Source organism: Sparus aurata, chromosome 14, assembly GCF_900880675.1.
Source record: "Sparus aurata chromosome 14, fSpaAur1.1, whole genome shotgun sequence".
NCBI classification, from domain to species: domain Eukaryota; kingdom Metazoa; phylum Chordata; class Actinopteri; order Spariformes; family Sparidae; genus Sparus; species Sparus aurata.
The window spans coordinates 13,820,273-13,837,748 of record NC_044200.1 but is presented as its reverse complement, the minus strand read 5'-3'; the positions used below and the strand labels follow the sequence as shown (position 1 = coordinate 13,837,748).

Here is a 17,476-nt window from a genome sequence, read left to right as displayed (position 1 = left end):
AGACAGAACATGTAGCCCACAGACAGACACCGAGACAAGATGGAACACTTCAGTGACCACGCTCAGATGGGTGAAATCCCCCGGTCTGACAAACTCATCCCACACGATCGATAGCTCCTATGACAACAGCCCCTCTCGTCACAGGCTGGAGAACAAGCTGTTGTGAAGGTCTGAGAATGGAAGATAGGCCCCGGAGGGGAGGCTTGATTTACGAGCCCAAGTCAAGATAGAGGCACAGTCGCCCACGCACTGTGGACGGCCTTCCTGCCACATCAGTCTCCCTCTCCCTGCCTGCCAGCCTGCCTGTCGCTGTACTTGTCCTCCTTCCAGTGTCTATTTGCCTGCCCGCTGACAGCAGGAACGGGCTGCAATGACTTCCCACCCAGAAAAAACATTTCATTGTGTTCTTTACTTTCAGCCGAATCTATTGGATGGTGAAATTCTGTGTCGCTTTCAGCTTGTTTTAGTTATTTTTCTTCCAGCTTGGCCAGAGGAGTGGATACTCGCTCTGCGATGTCTCGACAGACAATGTACGAGAAAGAGCTTAATTCTAACATGTCGTGTAAACGTCGACCAGCGGGAGAAACAAACTGGTGATATTTAGGAGGTTAACTGTGCGGCTGGACAACACGGTCACCCCGAGGTGAGGAACACAATGCGTTTCTGTGCGAGGGACATATCACCTCCAGGTGTTCCTGCACCCAGTGGCATCTGTCGCCAGGCGGAGAGGAAGACAAATATTGAATCAGCTTCATTACGATGGGACAGAATTGGCCGACGGAAAACATGTTGGTTCATGAAAGTGGTTCACTGGTGCCACTATTTTTAGGTAAAAAGAGAAATATTGCACAATAAAGATAGAAAATAGGGGCAGGCTCTTGCATTCCTTCAGATACCTCTACTACAAATAAGCTGCATTCAAGGATAATACTCATTTTTAAACAATTAGTCAATTACTTTTTAGATATAAAGATTTATTAAATATCAGAAAGTCACTCACACTAAATTCCAAGTATAATAAGAGACAAGCAGTTAGTCGTCGCAATTTAAAGGCCCTTAAAGCCATTTTTTTCAACTTGCTTCTAATCGTTAGCAGCCAGGAGCAACATGAAAACTACAGTTTTTACATGTCAGAACAGATTTTTGCATCTTTCTTCTCCATGTGCTCCTCTGACTGGCTTCCAATTGGGCGGGACTCTGATGGACAGCGGTGATGTCACACCTCACCTTTTTTCACTGCCCCAATCAGGATTTGACAACATTTGAATCAGAACCCGATGACAGTTGGTGGTAAATCCATTGTACACCAACGCAGACCAAATTTTCTGTAAATTCACCAATTAGGTGACTACCTTTGCCCAGGGAGCTATGTTTTCACCTGTGACCACTTGTTTGTGTGTTGGTTGGTGTCTCAACAGATTTCCACGACCCTTGGATGGAGGACGAGTTTCCAACCAGAAATGAACCTATTAACTTTAGGTGCAGATCAGTATTCTCACTTCTTTAACATTGCGAGGGTGTTTTTCAATATTTTGTGCTAATTGCTGCGGAAATAATGGCTGAGTCTTGATTAAAAACGATCAGGCATATTTAGTTGACTGGTATGAGCGAGTACAAAAGAGGACTGTTGGGCCTTGACAAAGGTATGCACTCTACTGAGTGCCATTCTCGTTAAGTAATTGTTTCAGCTCCATAAAACCCTCCATCAAGGCCTTTTAAAAAAATCTCATTACATTAATCAGTTTTTTGATTATGCTGCTTCTAGTGAGGGAGTTGTTGAAGGGGTTTGGACACCGTGTTGCACTCGCTGTTGTGCAAGTCGGAGCGAGTGTGGCGGCAGCGTCTTAAAATGTGAAATATATGAGATAGAGGCCAATTTAGGAACACCTTCAAGAAAATTACAATCTGTCATCGGCTTGTTAGCACTTGTCCGCACATCCAGATTTTTGAAAACCCCGAAGTCTTTCCAGCATCGAGCTGCACCCCCACCCCCCTCTTTAATTTATCGGGGCTGCTGTTGCGCGAGCGAAGACACCCTGCCTCCATCTCTCTCCTGAGCCGTATCAATATTCATGGGTCTGCCGGGTGCGTTTGTGCGATGGCTGTCTCATTAGCCTTTGATCCCCTTGCGCGAGGGCCTGTCGGAGCGTTGATGCGCCAACAACAGAGCCGCGTTTGAAGTGCAGAGAGAACAGCTGCTTGCATTGATCTCCATACACTTTCTTCGGCATCCACGCACACACACACGCGCAGATGCTGCCCACGGGCACATGAATACATGCATCTACTGTAGGACTGCACTCGTGAAGTCTGACCTCAGCGCTGCAACAGCTGCAAGTGCGTCATTATGATAGCGGCTCCATCGTATGCGATGTACCGTATAGACGTGCTGCGGATCAGGAGGTATTGATCAGCTGCTGTTTTGTTCACGTGTCTATTGGTCATTTTCTAGGCAAAAATGCTAAAATGATGTGGTTCAAGCTTCTCAAAAGTCCAGATTTGGTAGGTTTCTTTTGTCTTCCTGTGATAATTAATGAATTTCTTTGGGTTTTGGATGATTTTTCAGAAAGAACAACCACCATATGGACATGTTTCACTATTCTCTGACATTTTTTTTAAACTAAAAGAGCAATCAGTGAATCCAGAAACGAGTGGCAGAGTAATCGATAAAGAAAATTAGCATTACAGCCCTTTCAGTATATATAAAAATGTACCTGGCTCCACGTGTAAATCCTCAATCGCACGATTAATAACTTGCAGAATATAGAGTCAAATTTTCCAAACTGACAAACTGAATAATACCATTATATTTCATCTCAGTCAAGAAGGATAGAAGGATAGTCTGCCACTTGAGGGTCCTATCAACAGGTATTATGCAAAACGCACCATCCCTAAAAATTTCCATTCAGGAAATAAGTCCACAAACACTGTTTGAGCTCCAATTATACAAAGAATACAATCAATAACGAGGTAATTTCTCTAAAAAAATACACTAAATGATCATGCGAGCTGGAACACATTAGTAAAATGCTCTGTAAAATGCTCTTATTTGCCACCATGGGGTTTGTTGAGATAATGGAATGATTCGTTTTACAGTATATTCAGCCTTTTTCTTTGTGAGTAATCAGCGGTAATTTGCTGGAAAAATAAGAAAACAATAAAAGCAGCCAAAAGGACAAGACATCACAGGTTATACAGAAGAAAAAAAGGCTCTGCTCAGTTGTTCGATTTAACGTGACAAGCTCGGCACACAGTTAAAAAATGACATATCACAAACCTTTGCAAAAAAAAACAACCAAAAAAACACTTATCACCCTAATTATCACACTCCATCACCAAATTATCACCACGCTCTTTTACTGTCTCCTTTCTGTCATGACAGGATACTTCACTTCCTCTCTAACGTTCAGTCCTTTTCTTCTTCCTCTGCTAGCCAAGAATCAGAGGGGTCCGGTTTAGGATGACATCATGACATCTGCACAAAGACGGTCCCTGCGCTAGTCCACTCAATAAATTCTCCTCTCTGCTCTGCCGCACGTAAAGAGAGCACAGTTCAGAATTAAGACTGTGAGCCTGTCAGGGGGGCTATTGCCCCCGCGGGAACAGGTTAGCGGATCGATACCGCACATGTGCCTGATAACATTAGAGCATCCTTAATGGCACTAATGAAGAGAGTGCTTGACACATATACTCAGGGAGACTCGGGGTCAGAGAAAAACAGGCTGTGAGCCACAGAGCCAGGTTTGGGAAATAAAATGGGTCTTTTTTTATTCTTTGGGACATTTTAAAGTGTATTTTAATGGCTGTAGCTGCATTGCAAACTGCATTTAGTCACACTTTAGGAACGGCACAAGCCAAGAAGATCACAAGAGCAGACTCATGAAGGAAAAAGGGGGCATTTGTGCAAAAATCTCACACCTGACAAGCCTCGGAAAGAGATGCACATGCAGGAAAGCCATTTTTTAAAGGTTTTAATGACGTGTGTTCTGTTCTGTTCTGAATGACCGTGAGTAAAAAAATGATGAAGAGAAATGGACGTGTGACAAGTTTTGGAGGCGATCAGCTCCCCTCAGGTCACACTGCGCTGAGGATGATCTTGATTGCGGTGAAATGTTATCAGTCTTCAAAATGTCAGAGACAAACCACATCTCAGCAGAATCGCTGCTGACATTTCGATAAAGTCAGACCCCATTTTGCTCTCACACGCGGAGCAACCTGCTGCTGAAAGCCTTATACTTGGCAGGATCTTTGCGCACACACACACACACACACACACACACACACACACACACACACACACACACACACACATGCACACATACACACACACACGCACACACACACGCACACACACCCCCCCAGCGCCTGACTGCCTGCTGCTGCTGCTGCTGCTCGTCCACACACACTCCTGATAAAAGATGAGGCGAGAGATGAAAGGAGGAAAGGCACAAAGAGGAGAGACGTAACATACCTCACAGTGCACGTCTTGGTTTTAACTTCTGGAGCTGCTGGGATGCACCGGTGAGGCAGGACTGTTGACTTCACCCCCGTCTTCTTCTTCTTCTTCTTCTTCTTCTTCTTCTTCTTCTTCTGTCTTCTCCGGGATGGGAGAGCTGCTCCTTCGCCGCCTCCTCCTCCTCCCCGCCTCTGGCTCGCTCTGCCACTGTGTCTCAGCTCCTCTCACTATCATACATCTCTCCCCTGCTGCCCCCCCCTTCCTCCTCTTCCCTCCTTTTTCTCCTCCTCTTTTCACTCCTCCCCCTTTTTTCTTATGACCTGCTCCCTCCTGACTCTCTTTCCTCCCACACTGCTGTACTCCCTCAAACTCAGGGGGTGACAAAGGAAATCAAGCCAGAGAGGCGAGTGTGTGTTTGCCGTTTTGTAAAAAAAAAAAAAAGAAAAGAAAAAAAAAATGTCACCAGACAGTCACTGTTTAACATCTGCTAGGGTGAGTTTTCTGGAGTCCATGGTTGAGAAAATCCCAAATATGTAAGTGAGTAAGGATTATTTTCATTCTCTGATTGGCTTTTCCAGTGAGCTGATTAATGTTTTGTCTATAAAAAAGGGTCAGGAAAAGTGGAGCGTGACGTCTTCACATGGCCTGTTTCATCCACCCGACAGTCCAAAACCCAAATATGTTCAGTTTCCTGTCGTATATGATGAAGACAAAGGAGCAAATTCACACATTTTCAAAAACCGAAACCAACAAATGTTTTATTTTTCTGATCGTTTATCCAAATAACTGCCATACTAAATGGTCGATCGGCTCTTTGTGACGATCTAACTATGTGTATGTTGCTCAGGTGTCGTGCATTAAGCCCCTATCGTATCGAACGACATCACATCACAGTCACAGAGGAGGAGATGTAGATGACTTTTAAACATTTCAGACAATCGATACATCACGGGGGCTGTGTGCACAAAGGGTCTGAAAAGTCTCCTGTTCTCGGCGTTCTTCGATTGTATCTCATCACATCTGGTGCATTACTCATAGCTTTCCCACTGTCTCACTGAAAAGAGTGGACTGACGAATGCAGAGGGAGGGGAGAGAAAAAAGAAAAGGCACTTATCGTTAAGTAAGGTGTTCGGGATTCAAATCATAGCTCTGTGCTCCCACCGCTCACCGGTGAATACAATTCATTCCCTACCTGCTGTTTTTTTTTTTTTTTTTTTGAGTCAGACCTGCGTGAGATGACCACTCGTGGATTCCTCAAGACTGGCCAGTTCTCAGTCTTTTTCCTCTCTTTCTGTCTCCGTCTATTTCCCCCCCCTCTCTCTCCCATAGAGAGCCCTCCACTGCCTCTGCCCCTGTTTCCATAGTGACACTTTCCCCGACTCTGGCTCCACATAATCAAGTGAGCGGGATAGGGGTGGGGGTTGGGGGCTACAGAGGGAACTGGGAGTAGGGGTTGCTGTAGGAATGGCCAAGACGAGAATGATTAAAAAAAAAGAAAAAAAAAAAAAAAAAGGGCAAACAGCGCAAGATAAAGGGGCAAATAATGAATAAGGAGAAAGTCAATAATGGTGGTTTGTCAGTGGCAAACAGTGTCTTCGGCTCGGGTCCATCTCCGCCTGATGTTGAGTCCAGAGCAGGTGCTTTGAAAATCCTTGGCATATGGCTGAAATAATTATCATGCTCATCAGACAACTGGATGGCCACTTGTGCTTTGTGACAATGCTCCCACCAGAGCAGAAATGAATTATGGGATCGAGCTGATCAATCTGAATTCTAATGCGAGCGGTGCAGTCCGCTGCATGATGCCAGCCAGAGACGGCGTGAGCCGCCTTGAATGCTGGAAAAAGTACAACATGAACGCCGGTCGACCGCAGCTTTTCAGCCTGTCTGTCTGCTGGTCAGTCGCCACTTTGGTCAGGAATGAATAGCTCAACATCTTTTGGGTGGATTGCCATGAAATTATGGGCAGACATGTTCCCCAGAGGATGAATCCAACTAATTACATCTGGCGCCACCTGCAGGTCAGAAATTTCATTAATCCAGTCGAAATATCTCGAGTATCTTTACATCTCTTCACAGCGCCATTATCAGATCAAAAATAGAAAATTAATGAAAGCACTTCTGTCCAGTCCTTTGGTGTACGACCACACATCCATCTGTCAGCTGTAGCTTTTCATTTAGAGGTTATTCACAGACGTTAAACATGGGTTACACAAAAACTCAGCACAAGTTGTCACATCACTCACATAATTATGTGCTTGTTGAGTCTCACTGTGAGTTCGAGGCAGGGTTAGTAATGGAATCTGGGACACGTTAGCTTGGAGGAGCTGCAGGTTTGGGGAAGCAATTAGCCTCGGCCCCAAAGAGGGACAAATGTGCCTCCCAGTAACCGCACGTTCAGGAATCAGCTGGTTGTGTCCAGAGCTGGAGAGGCAGTCGGCAAACGAGCCTAAACTTAGCGGGAAAAACTCTAGAACATGACCTCGTCTGTGAACTTATGTGCGCGAGTCACGTCAGATTGATTTTCCTCAGCACTGGTGGTTGCCCGATGGTGTATTCACCACCAGCACGGCAAATTTGACCTCAGGATCATCTGTGTTTATTCTGTTTATTCACCCCAAACAGCAATTAACTTTACTGTGCGTTAACAGCAACAGCAAACACTGAAGGCGTGTTTTTAAACACATATCAAGCCTGACTGAATTTAGCACTCACCAGAGACTCTGGTTCTCTAACCCTGCCGTTTTTTTTACCCTCTTCCTCTAAGTTATCTTGTTTGTGTAATAAAGTGCAGTCGGCAGTCAACATGACAGCACATGAACACCCGCCAACGGAAATCACATCCGTGGATCGCTGCTACAGTCAGTTTGATCAACGGGAGTGAAGATAAAATCAGGCTTTAATCCCAAATGTTATAAAGTAATCTCTGAGCTGAGTGAAAACAGCTCTGGGTGAGACTCCTGTAAGTAAGTAAAATACTTACAGGACAGCCCAACCTATGCCCTATGCCTTCAAAAAAGGGGCGTCGTCACACCGTGATCGGCTGGGAGGGAAATGCCCCCAAGCTGCTTCCACTCCTCAATCAGGAGTCAGTCTCCACCACCCTGCACCTCACCACAGATGATCTGAATCTCCTGCAATTAGTCCTGAGGGATTTGGAAAAATAGCCCCAAACAAAGAAAGAGAGCAAGTCTCAAACAATCGGAGTGCCACAGTGTGACTCTGGGTGTTTATCCTCATTTGCAAATTATTTAGTTTTGATATAAAGACCCCCAGAGGGAGAAATGACATATTTTGCATTTACAAACGAGCAATGTAATTCATTACTTTTGTTGTTAGCACTGTCGTTGTGAGCATGTTTATATATTCTCCAAACACAGCTTTGTCCAAGTGAAAAACCTGGTTTTTTTTAGACCCTTAAGTCTTGCTGCTGGAGCAGGAGGACAAAAAAAAAAAAAAAAAAAAAAATGCTGCGAGGAAACACACCAGCTCATTTAACTATGGGGTGTCTCCACATGAATTATACAACACCATCGCAACGCACTGGACACAGATACATTCCTCCATGCTGATCATCTGCCCTAATAGAACAGCTGGTCTTCCCTGGAGATAGCTCACTGTGAGGCATTTGTAAAACAGTCGGCGTGTTCAACAACTATGTACAGAGGTTACCTTAGCGCTAATGCTACCACAGCTTCATTTAAAAATAGCATCGTTATTTTGCCGCATTGATCACCGTTGGATGGGATTAGCGTCGACTGTTGGCTCTCTTGTGTGATCATTGAACGGCAGCAGAACGTCGTGAACTTTTCTAATTCCTTATCGATCCCCGAGCTCCCCCCCCCCCCCAATAAACCACCAGGAAGGTCAGGTGGCGGGGTCAGCCTCTCGCGGAACCCCACGCAGATTTAGAGTTGTGATTAAAAGGACACTGCAGGGTGGACGCTGTGGGGTTACGAGGATCGAATGTGGGGTTTTTACAGCTTACAGGATGGCCTCTCTGACCACAATGCTACTCCGGCTGTTGTTGCGCTCAAGGAAACACAAGATACGTTCACACCTCTGCAGCCAGGAGGAAATAAATTGCTTTTTATTAGCGCTCCGAGACACTGAGCTGGATATTGTGCTCCCACTTTGGAGAATATATTAGTCTTTGAATGGCCCTGCCCAGCGAAAAGCAACGGGAAGATAATTTATTATTTTATTTTTACAGAATCTTAGTTCCAAGACACAAACTGCAAGAAAAACAATACAATGTCTTCCTCTGGGTGCACTGGCCTCCTCCCACGGTCCAGAGACGTGCAGGTTTGGTCAATTGGTCAAACTATAAAATTGCCCGTAGGTGTGAATGTGGTTGTGGATGGTTGTCTCTACGTGTCAGCACTGTGATGAACTACTGACCTGTCCGCCTCTCGCCCAGTGTCAGCTGGGATCAGCTCCTGCCCCCCCCTCCCCGCAACCCTCGGAAAAATAAGTGGTTATAGGTAGATGGATGGATTATAGTGGCTAATAATCCTTGGACATTTATAAATATCCTGTTATTGTCACTTAGGGCCACAGAAGCAGCTGTTTAGCAGAAGTCACATACTCTCACTTCAAAACTGGCTTTGTGGTTACTCTTATCACCACAAGGATCAGAAATACCACTGTGGGTTTACTTGATTACTAACTGCGTATTTCCATCTTCAAAAACATCTGAAAATGACACTGATGTAATAATAACATTAGATTAATTGTTAATGGTTTGTGACCAATAATCTGTAGCCCTTCACAAAGACAAGCTGGACCTGTAAGCGCCATTATTCCAGAGCGGCCTTCTGTTTAAAATCTACAACGATGGGACTGGGGGGGGCGTTGTTGTTATGCCTCTAAGCCGGCAACAGAGGTAGTAACAGAGCCGAATTGATTTCTATATAAAAAGGGTGAGCGGGAGAGCTCGGCAGGAAAAGAGACAGGGGGAGGACATTTTATGTGCGCAACCCGGGACCGGAGAGATTTGAAAAGCAAATGGAAATGTCAGCCGATGAGGTCCGGGAGCTCCTTTTCCCTCCGAGCAGAGAACAGTAAAGGGGAAACAGTAACTGTCGCACTTATTTTATTCACCGTGTTGCCTTGCTAGCGACTGTGATCCCTCCACAACATTATCATCTCGGACTAACTGTTAGTTTTGGGTAAACTCCAGCTGTGTCACGTTCTCAGCCTGGAACAACAGTTAAATTAGGTTTTTCCAACCTAATTTAAGTGAAATTATTTAGTTTTTTCCCCGTCAAGATATTAAAGCATCACACAAAATGCATTTTGGACAAACGAGTTGTATGCAGTTTGAAAATAACATCATTAAAAAAAGGCAATTAAATGGTATTTGCGTGAGTGTAACTTGTAAACAAACATTGTGATTGCTTCTATTTAGTCGAGCATGTTTGTAAAAAAAAAATTAATCACACAGTCAGACTGGTTTGGTAAAATTAATTTACACCGTTCTGTTCATTAATCCATCCAAACCCAACCTTTTCGTTTTGATAAACAAACTCGTGCCAGGAGTGATTTATCTGCTGCAAATTTCCGGAAAGGAAGCCGCTTGAAACTTGGTCTGTTTCTGTGTCCTGTGGCTTTTTGGTGGCTTAACACTAATACCGAACGACTCCCCAGAGACAGTCCGATTAGATGTAGTAAGACATAAAAAAAAACCCCAAATGTTTGTGTTTGGTTCAAAAGACATATTTCCCCATATGTTCAGATTTGTTTACGAACCAGAGCTCAGTATCTACTCAGCGTTCTTCTCATGGCTGTCTCAGTGCTGTCACTTTTACATATTTGGAACAAGGAAGATTGCACATCCTCTCTCTCTCTCTCTCTCTCTCTCTCTCTCTCTCTCTCTCTCTGGGTGAAAGCCAAATTGGATGTTGGGCTTCCCCCCTAACCACCATGTTGGCAACATCCCTATCATCCAATTTGGTGATAGCCCTGCCTGTACGAGTCCTACCTGGCCAAGCACAAACTTGTCTGAAAGATTTATGTCTCTCTAACTCTAAATTCCAATCTCAGCCTGTTAGTTATCCCCGGCTTTAGTTTAGTTGGCAGAATGATTGACAGCCGGCTGATTGGGGAGCCGTGGATTTCTGTGCCCTGAAGTCAGATTCTGGAGGGATTCAACCAATTACTGCTCAAGGGCATCAAGACAAGGTGCAGAGGGTTGACGCCAGCGCAGGTTGGACTCTAACCCCTCATGGCGCCCGTGCACGCCCAGAGGGTACAGTAGGATGCCGAGAAAAAGGAAGCAGCAGAGATTACGGAAACACAATCAGATCTGGGAGGTTATGTTTCTCGTAATTGGCAGAAAAAGACTGATTCAAGGTTTCAGTCGCAGGCGGTAGAGACAAAAGGATGGAGGCTGGAGGTGGATGACAAACTCATGTTGTCGCCACGTTAATGTGTGTATCTGCTTTAACGAAGAGACCTCACCAAGATGAGAGGCTTTCGTTTTCCCCTGAATATGACTGCCTACAGGTCAAAACACTAAAAGCTACTTTCAGATTCAGTTACACTGGTGTTAGGTTCATAATTTGCAAATGATTTAAGATGAATTTTCCTGGAAAGACAGTTGTAATTGAGTAGCCACGGAGAACAGTTTTCACCGGAAACACAAACGATTAATTTGCTCTGCTTACGTCAAAAGTGAAGCAAGTGTAAAGAAGCTCTGTGGGGGGAACAAAGTCAAATGTAAATTAAAAATGTGAAACCGCTCTTCGGGTAAGTAGTAGTAGACTAAAACTTGTAGTGAACTCCTCGCACTATATTGCACTACAACAGGAAAAATCGCATGTCCAACGAGGGGTTGCAGCCAAAGACCTCGTCGCTACCGGCCGGAGGGTGATCCGAGGCTATACACTACCAATCAGCGTGGGAGAGGACAAGGGATTCAAAGAGCTAGTTCGGTACTGCCACCTCGAGTACGTTATGAAACTGAGAGCTACTGTGGCTAAACACGTGGAAAAGTACTTTGAGCTACAAGTCTAGCTCGGCAGGGCAGATACGCTAGGCTAACTTAGCTATGACAAGCAACTGATGGACAAAAGTTAACTTCACAACCACCTGTAACTTCATCAGGAGATGCAGTCCAGAGTGTGTCAGAGCTCATCGTGTCTATAGACCGTATTCACACAGCTGCCATTTTCCTCTGATGTCATGCTGAATGCTGGGATGACGTTATGCTGCTGTGTTGCAGCTTTAGTTATAATAATGTACAACCTGAATCTGACATCTAAATCATTATCATTTCAGAGGTTACTGATTGATCAGCAACTGAAAAGATGATGGACAGTGAAAATCTGGAGGGACATCAGGTCATATTTTAATGTAAAACAACTTATTTGCTAATCTATTAGCTAACGTTAGCATTTAATAACTTAATAGCCAACAGTATCGCTTGTTGTTGTTAAATAATCTATGCCTTTCTTATTGTACCTTTGAACTCTATCAAACAATAATATTAACTAGTAAGTGGCTGAATGCTAATGTTGGCTAACAGCAAATATGTTGTTTTCCATTGAAATATGACCTGAAGTCCCTATAGATTTTCACTATACGCCGTATTTTCAGATGCTGATCATGAAATGATGATGATTTGTCAGATTCTCTACATTTATTAAGCATTGTTTTCATTATAATTAACCGGGTATTTGTCGTCGGGCTATCAAAAGCCAAATTAACTAAAACTGACATCCCTAAAGTTGGAATTTCCTAGAAAGAAAAGCTTTATTTAACCTCAATAAACCCCGAAGTAAGTATTAATTAATTACTGGGAACTTCATTCTTCATATAAGTAGGACTGTCTGCATACTTTTAGACAAATCTCACATTTCTTTCATTCTTATCTTCCTGAGCGGCTGTGAGTTCTGCTAACTGATCCAAAACTGACACGTCTCAGCGACTTGCTGGAGTTTGGTTCGGCTTTCATAAGGAAAAAGAGACAGAGTGGAGCTAATGTGAGGCGCTAATGGATGAAATACAGCAAAAAAATCTCCCTTCAGGTGTCAAGTCGGGCCCCGTTCTGTCTGGCTGGCTCTCAGAATACGTGGCTGAGGTTTACAGTTGTGCAGAACTGAACTGCGCGATGGCTGAAAGACTGGTGGCAAGAGTGGTCACAAATTAATAGGAATTACATTTATTCGAATCATATCAATACTGCTAAGCATGTATAGCTCTTTGAGGGAAACTTTTTTGGTAATGACATTACCATTATATTACATCGCCTACTTTCCCATCTATGAAGCCCTTTCCCTCCAGTAAGCTTAAAAATGTGAAATGTCATCTTAAAGCTAACCTATGAATCTGCTCTCAAACAGACTGTTCTGTTCGACACACGCACACACCGGCCCACTTAATGTCAGTGGGGACCGCCATAGTGTGTTAACAGGTGCCTCAGCATGCGCTATCTGGAGTTGTCCACTGGTGACAACCAATTAGAGCCTTTGCCGGTATAGTCAGCAAACATTTATGCTAAATTGTGATTAATGCGTTTACTGTTAATGGCGCGCCGATCCACCGCAATGGAAAAGTGAATCACCAATGTCAGCAGAAATAAATTAGGGTGATATTTTTTCAGTGTCACAAATCTCACTCGAGACAGTCAAATGTAGGGAGAGAAACATTTTTAAAGAGTTCTATTTAAACTAGTGGTGCTGCTTTGGTCTGTTGCTGGATGCACCGTGTCATACCTTGTGTGTGTGTGTGTGTGTGTGTGTATGTGTGTGTGTGTGAGAAAGACACACAGAGGGAGAGCAGACACCTACTTGTAAATGATGTCTTTCATCTCTTGACTTCAGATGTGGCTGTCACCCACTTCCATTATACCGCAGGATGAAGTGGGACACACAAGACAGACAGTAAGACAGGAGTGTGAGAACAAAGGGAGCCTAGAAACCTTCAAGCACATGCACACACACACATACATACCACACACCCACACACCCACACACACGCAGGTCTGCTTAGTCTTGTATAATCACAGAGCTCGAGAAAAGGAATTATTCTTCTTACTTGAACTGGCCCTGTAAGATTTCAGGACAGATAATCTCGGGGATGTCGAGGTGTGGAAAATGAATGAGCAACACTCTGGGCTCCCTCAACAAACACCACTGTGGTGCCCTTGAGGAAGCCACTTAAACCCCGGATCGCTCCACTGGAGCTGCTCAGTGGCCAACAGCATTAGACTGTGGCTGCGCTGAGCGAATGTCTGCATGAATTTGAAGCACAGGCCTGAAAAAAAAGCAGCCAGCAAAAGAAAAAAAAAAACCTCCCAGGATGTATTTTCTAAGAAATCCGAATCTTAGGCAGCACCTTAGGGGAATATCAATTCATTTAAGCCAAGGCGACAAGGTGTAAAATAAAAGTCCCTCGGGGAAATTAAAGTGTGATAAAACAGGACAGTCACATATTACAGTAATACAGCCCACCATGCTCACCTTGGATATCCCAGATCCCGGAGTAATTCCTTTCACTCTCTCCTATCAGAGCCAGTTCTTCTGTTTTCACTGACAGCTCGGACAGCAGTCAGCAGGGCTGAGTGGAAGCTGAAATTGCTTTTTCACTGTCTCCAAACTTACATTTCCAGGTAGGTTTACTTTTAAGAGAATAATCCACCAGCTGAATTTCATGAGGACTTCTCACTTGTCAAACGCAAGAAAATGTCCACCGGTCCTTCTGCTTAGACACGGATTCTGGATTCTTGCCAGCTGTGATGAATAATTTATGCAGTGTTACACCAATTACTGCATTTACCAACACTCATACATCAAGTAATTAGTGGTGGAGCAATTTTTCTCACTGTGCCAGGACAGTGAGCCCCTGTGAGCTCAACCCCGACCTTTCACCTCCCACATTAAAAACTTGTGGGTGCCAAAACAGCCTCAGACAGCAGTAAAATAAAAACGAGGCTTGGAATCCTTACCTCCCTCAGTACTTACCAAAGTGATTAACATATATATGTAAAACATTAATCAAACGCCTTTATAGGCTGTTGCTGAGATGTTTGAGCATCAGAATAGATTTGTTAATTACAGGAAGCGGGTTGGAGGAAGATACTAAATTATCTTTAGCTAAGGCCAGTGCTGACTGCCTTCACCTTAAGAGTTACAGTTCTGACACAGAAGTTTCTCTTTCAATAATATCAAAGAACTAAAACATCTCTTTGCAGTATTTGTCACATGGTTAAACAGGTTTACAAAAAGAAACATGTATATTTTTGACCGAGTATGTTGCTACCTCATTTGGGCTTTGGAAAGCAGAATAGCATATTCACCTGCATGTCCACTTGATGATAATTGAAACGCTTATTTTCATTTGACAAATAAACTTGTCGCTTTTCTGTACATTAGATTAATTTTTACTAGTGTGTTTGTCCATCATAGATAATCTATTAAAGTAAGTAGAAGAAAAAGAAAAAGAAAAGACGGGGTGGGCTCTCGTTGGTTTTTTAATATAAATGTATTATTAACATATATATAACATCATATATATATCTCAAGAGAGGTTAATGTTTCCACCAGGTAGTGAAGGAAAAACCGCTAAGCACCTGTCAAGTACCCCGTCATCAATGCTGACCCTCCGTATTCAAAAGTCAAATGGGTCAGATTGGTTGAGTTTGGCCATTAATTCATTACTTTTAGCTACCAATATTAGGATAACAATTTCAAGTGATTAATGGATACTGTCAGCTAATTTGAACCATTTATCGACGACCTTTAGCCGATGCTTTAGACTTCTCTCTTCTTGCTTACTTACCCCAAAGATATAAGTTTTCTTGACCTGTTAATTTTAATCCACAGTTTTAACTTCATCTCCGCAATCTGAAAATCTCTTCTGTTACCTCAGGAGCTCATGACCACTAGACATTTTTTAGCAGAACAAAAATGTCAACGTGTTGCATAAAATTTCTGTTTACGGGTGTTTGTTTTCCTTGGTTTTCATCAAGGACCCCTATTAGTTAATGCCAAATGCAATCATCATCTCCCCGACGCTGAGCTGACAACACAATTAGACAAACCTATAGCGCAGAGACAGTTCACATGCATTAGGGCGGCCGAGTTAAATAAGTTTAACAGACATTAACTCGAGGACGGGGACAGAAGAGAAGTGGAGGTTGTTAAGATTCACCCGCAAAACTGATCTTAATGAGAGCTGCATGCAGAGGAGGATAAGCAGCACTCTTCACCTTCCATACCAAGACCCTGGCTGCTGCGACGGCTTCATTAAGCCCAGCAGACTATGGGCTGTCACTCCTGAAAACGGGCAAGGCGGCCAAAGGAATGGGAAACAACAACACAGTAATAACGTTGACATTTACAATAGACGTCGGATATCATATCCAATTTCTCCCTGCACACCCTTAATTCCTTTTTAATTGCTTTTCCGTGTTGGTTCCGGGATAAGGCTGTCTCTCTTCATTTATGAAAGTGAAGAGATGGGGACAGTGGTGTGTGTGTGTGTGATGGGGGTGTCGGTTGCAGGCAAGTTGCAAGGCCAGTTCTGAGATAATTGGTGCTTGTTTCAAACAAATCAAATACTTTTATAAAAGTGCTTTGATTAAACACTTTAGAAAATAGGACTTTGATTAATATGACCAAAAGAATTAAATGATGATGATGGACATGATTAATTATCCTGCGGCACGCGACCGGATTGAATATGTTCGCGGGTTGCCAATGCTGGTCCTTAATGTGTAGATTGTGGTGCAAATGAGAAACAGGAAGCCAAAATCTCTGTCGTCACTGGATTTATTTTTTAAAGCTGAACATATTTGACCATTAATAATCAACTGAGCAATAAAACTCCAAATGGTGAGGCAGGGTCCAGCAGTAAATGTAAAATGTTAGGGACAGCCACTTAAATGTATTTTTCCACATTTCTGGAAACATTCAAGTTTGTCTCTTGACGACCTGAGCCAGCGGTTAGTCAGCTTAGCTTGGAGTGAAAATCCCAGCAAAATGGCTAGACTGGATCTCTAAATGTCTTAGTTTAATAATACAAACATCTGGTTTGTAAAACTAAAGTTTAAAAATGAGAGGATGTGTTTTTGTTTTTTTTACAGGGTTTATGTATGATTCTGTTGCGCCTGTGGAGCCAGGTTAGCCATTTACCCCCATGCTTGGCTAAGCTAAGTAGTTGTTGGCTCGTCAGCTTTATACGTAGCCCACTGTGCTATATAATATCACATTTAGCTTTTAATCTGCTAGTTTTGAGTAGCCTTGGCTGAACTACATTCTAATTTAAAATGGCCGTGTGCTGTTGTTAAAACATTAGCAAATAAAAATGGAGGTCACTAATGAATTAGTTGTTGTTGGGCATATTTAATTAAGTTTGGAAAGAGTAAAGCTAGCTGTTAGCCAAGTCTTATGCTTAGATAAGCTAAAAGTCTGCGGACTGTAGCTTCATAAGTAATGCACCAACATAAAAGTGGTATCTTGTAACTTTCGACAGTACAGGTAATAAGCATATATCCCAAAATGTTTAATTTATGCAAAACTATTACATAAATAATCATCAGTTCTACCAAATAGTGAAGGAAGTTAATCTGACACAGTGAGAAACCGTGCAGGAAGTACATGAAAAATAATGCCGTTTATGTTCTGAGTTTTTGGAAATTGAACAGTAAACAACATCAATCAAGCATCAGGTCCATCCACGCTACCGACTGACTGGCGGCACAGCCCAGTGCAGCGCATAACTTGGCAACCCCGGAGTTACTTTTATCCAGCAGAGTGTGTGGTGGTTAATCAAAGCCCATAATTTCCATAATTCATGGATGCCCATCTGTTTGCCACCTACTCCCATGCCCAGTGCAGAATAAACAAATTCAGGAGAGGGGCCAAGGGGCTATTTAATGACAGCATCAGCCATGGCTTGTGCAAATATCCACACACACACACACACACACACACACACACACACACACACACACACACACAGATTTGAACACACACACACACGCGCACACAATATAGTCTAATCAATCTTCCGGCA

At 43.3% G+C, this 17,476-nt stretch overlaps 1 long non-coding RNA gene across 1 annotated transcript in view; it reads right to left on the bottom strand.

The window, feature by feature from the left end:
- The window catches only part of LOC115595742 (uncharacterized), a 56,898-nt gene extending 52,208 nt beyond the window's left edge, over positions 1-4,690 (bottom strand). Inside the window, exon 1 of the long non-coding RNA XR_003986774.1 lies at positions 4,472-4,690. This is a non-coding gene — a long non-coding RNA (uncharacterized LOC115595742). The remainder of the gene's footprint in view (positions 1-4,471) is intronic.
- Positions 4,691-17,476: the final 12,786 nt, after the last annotated feature.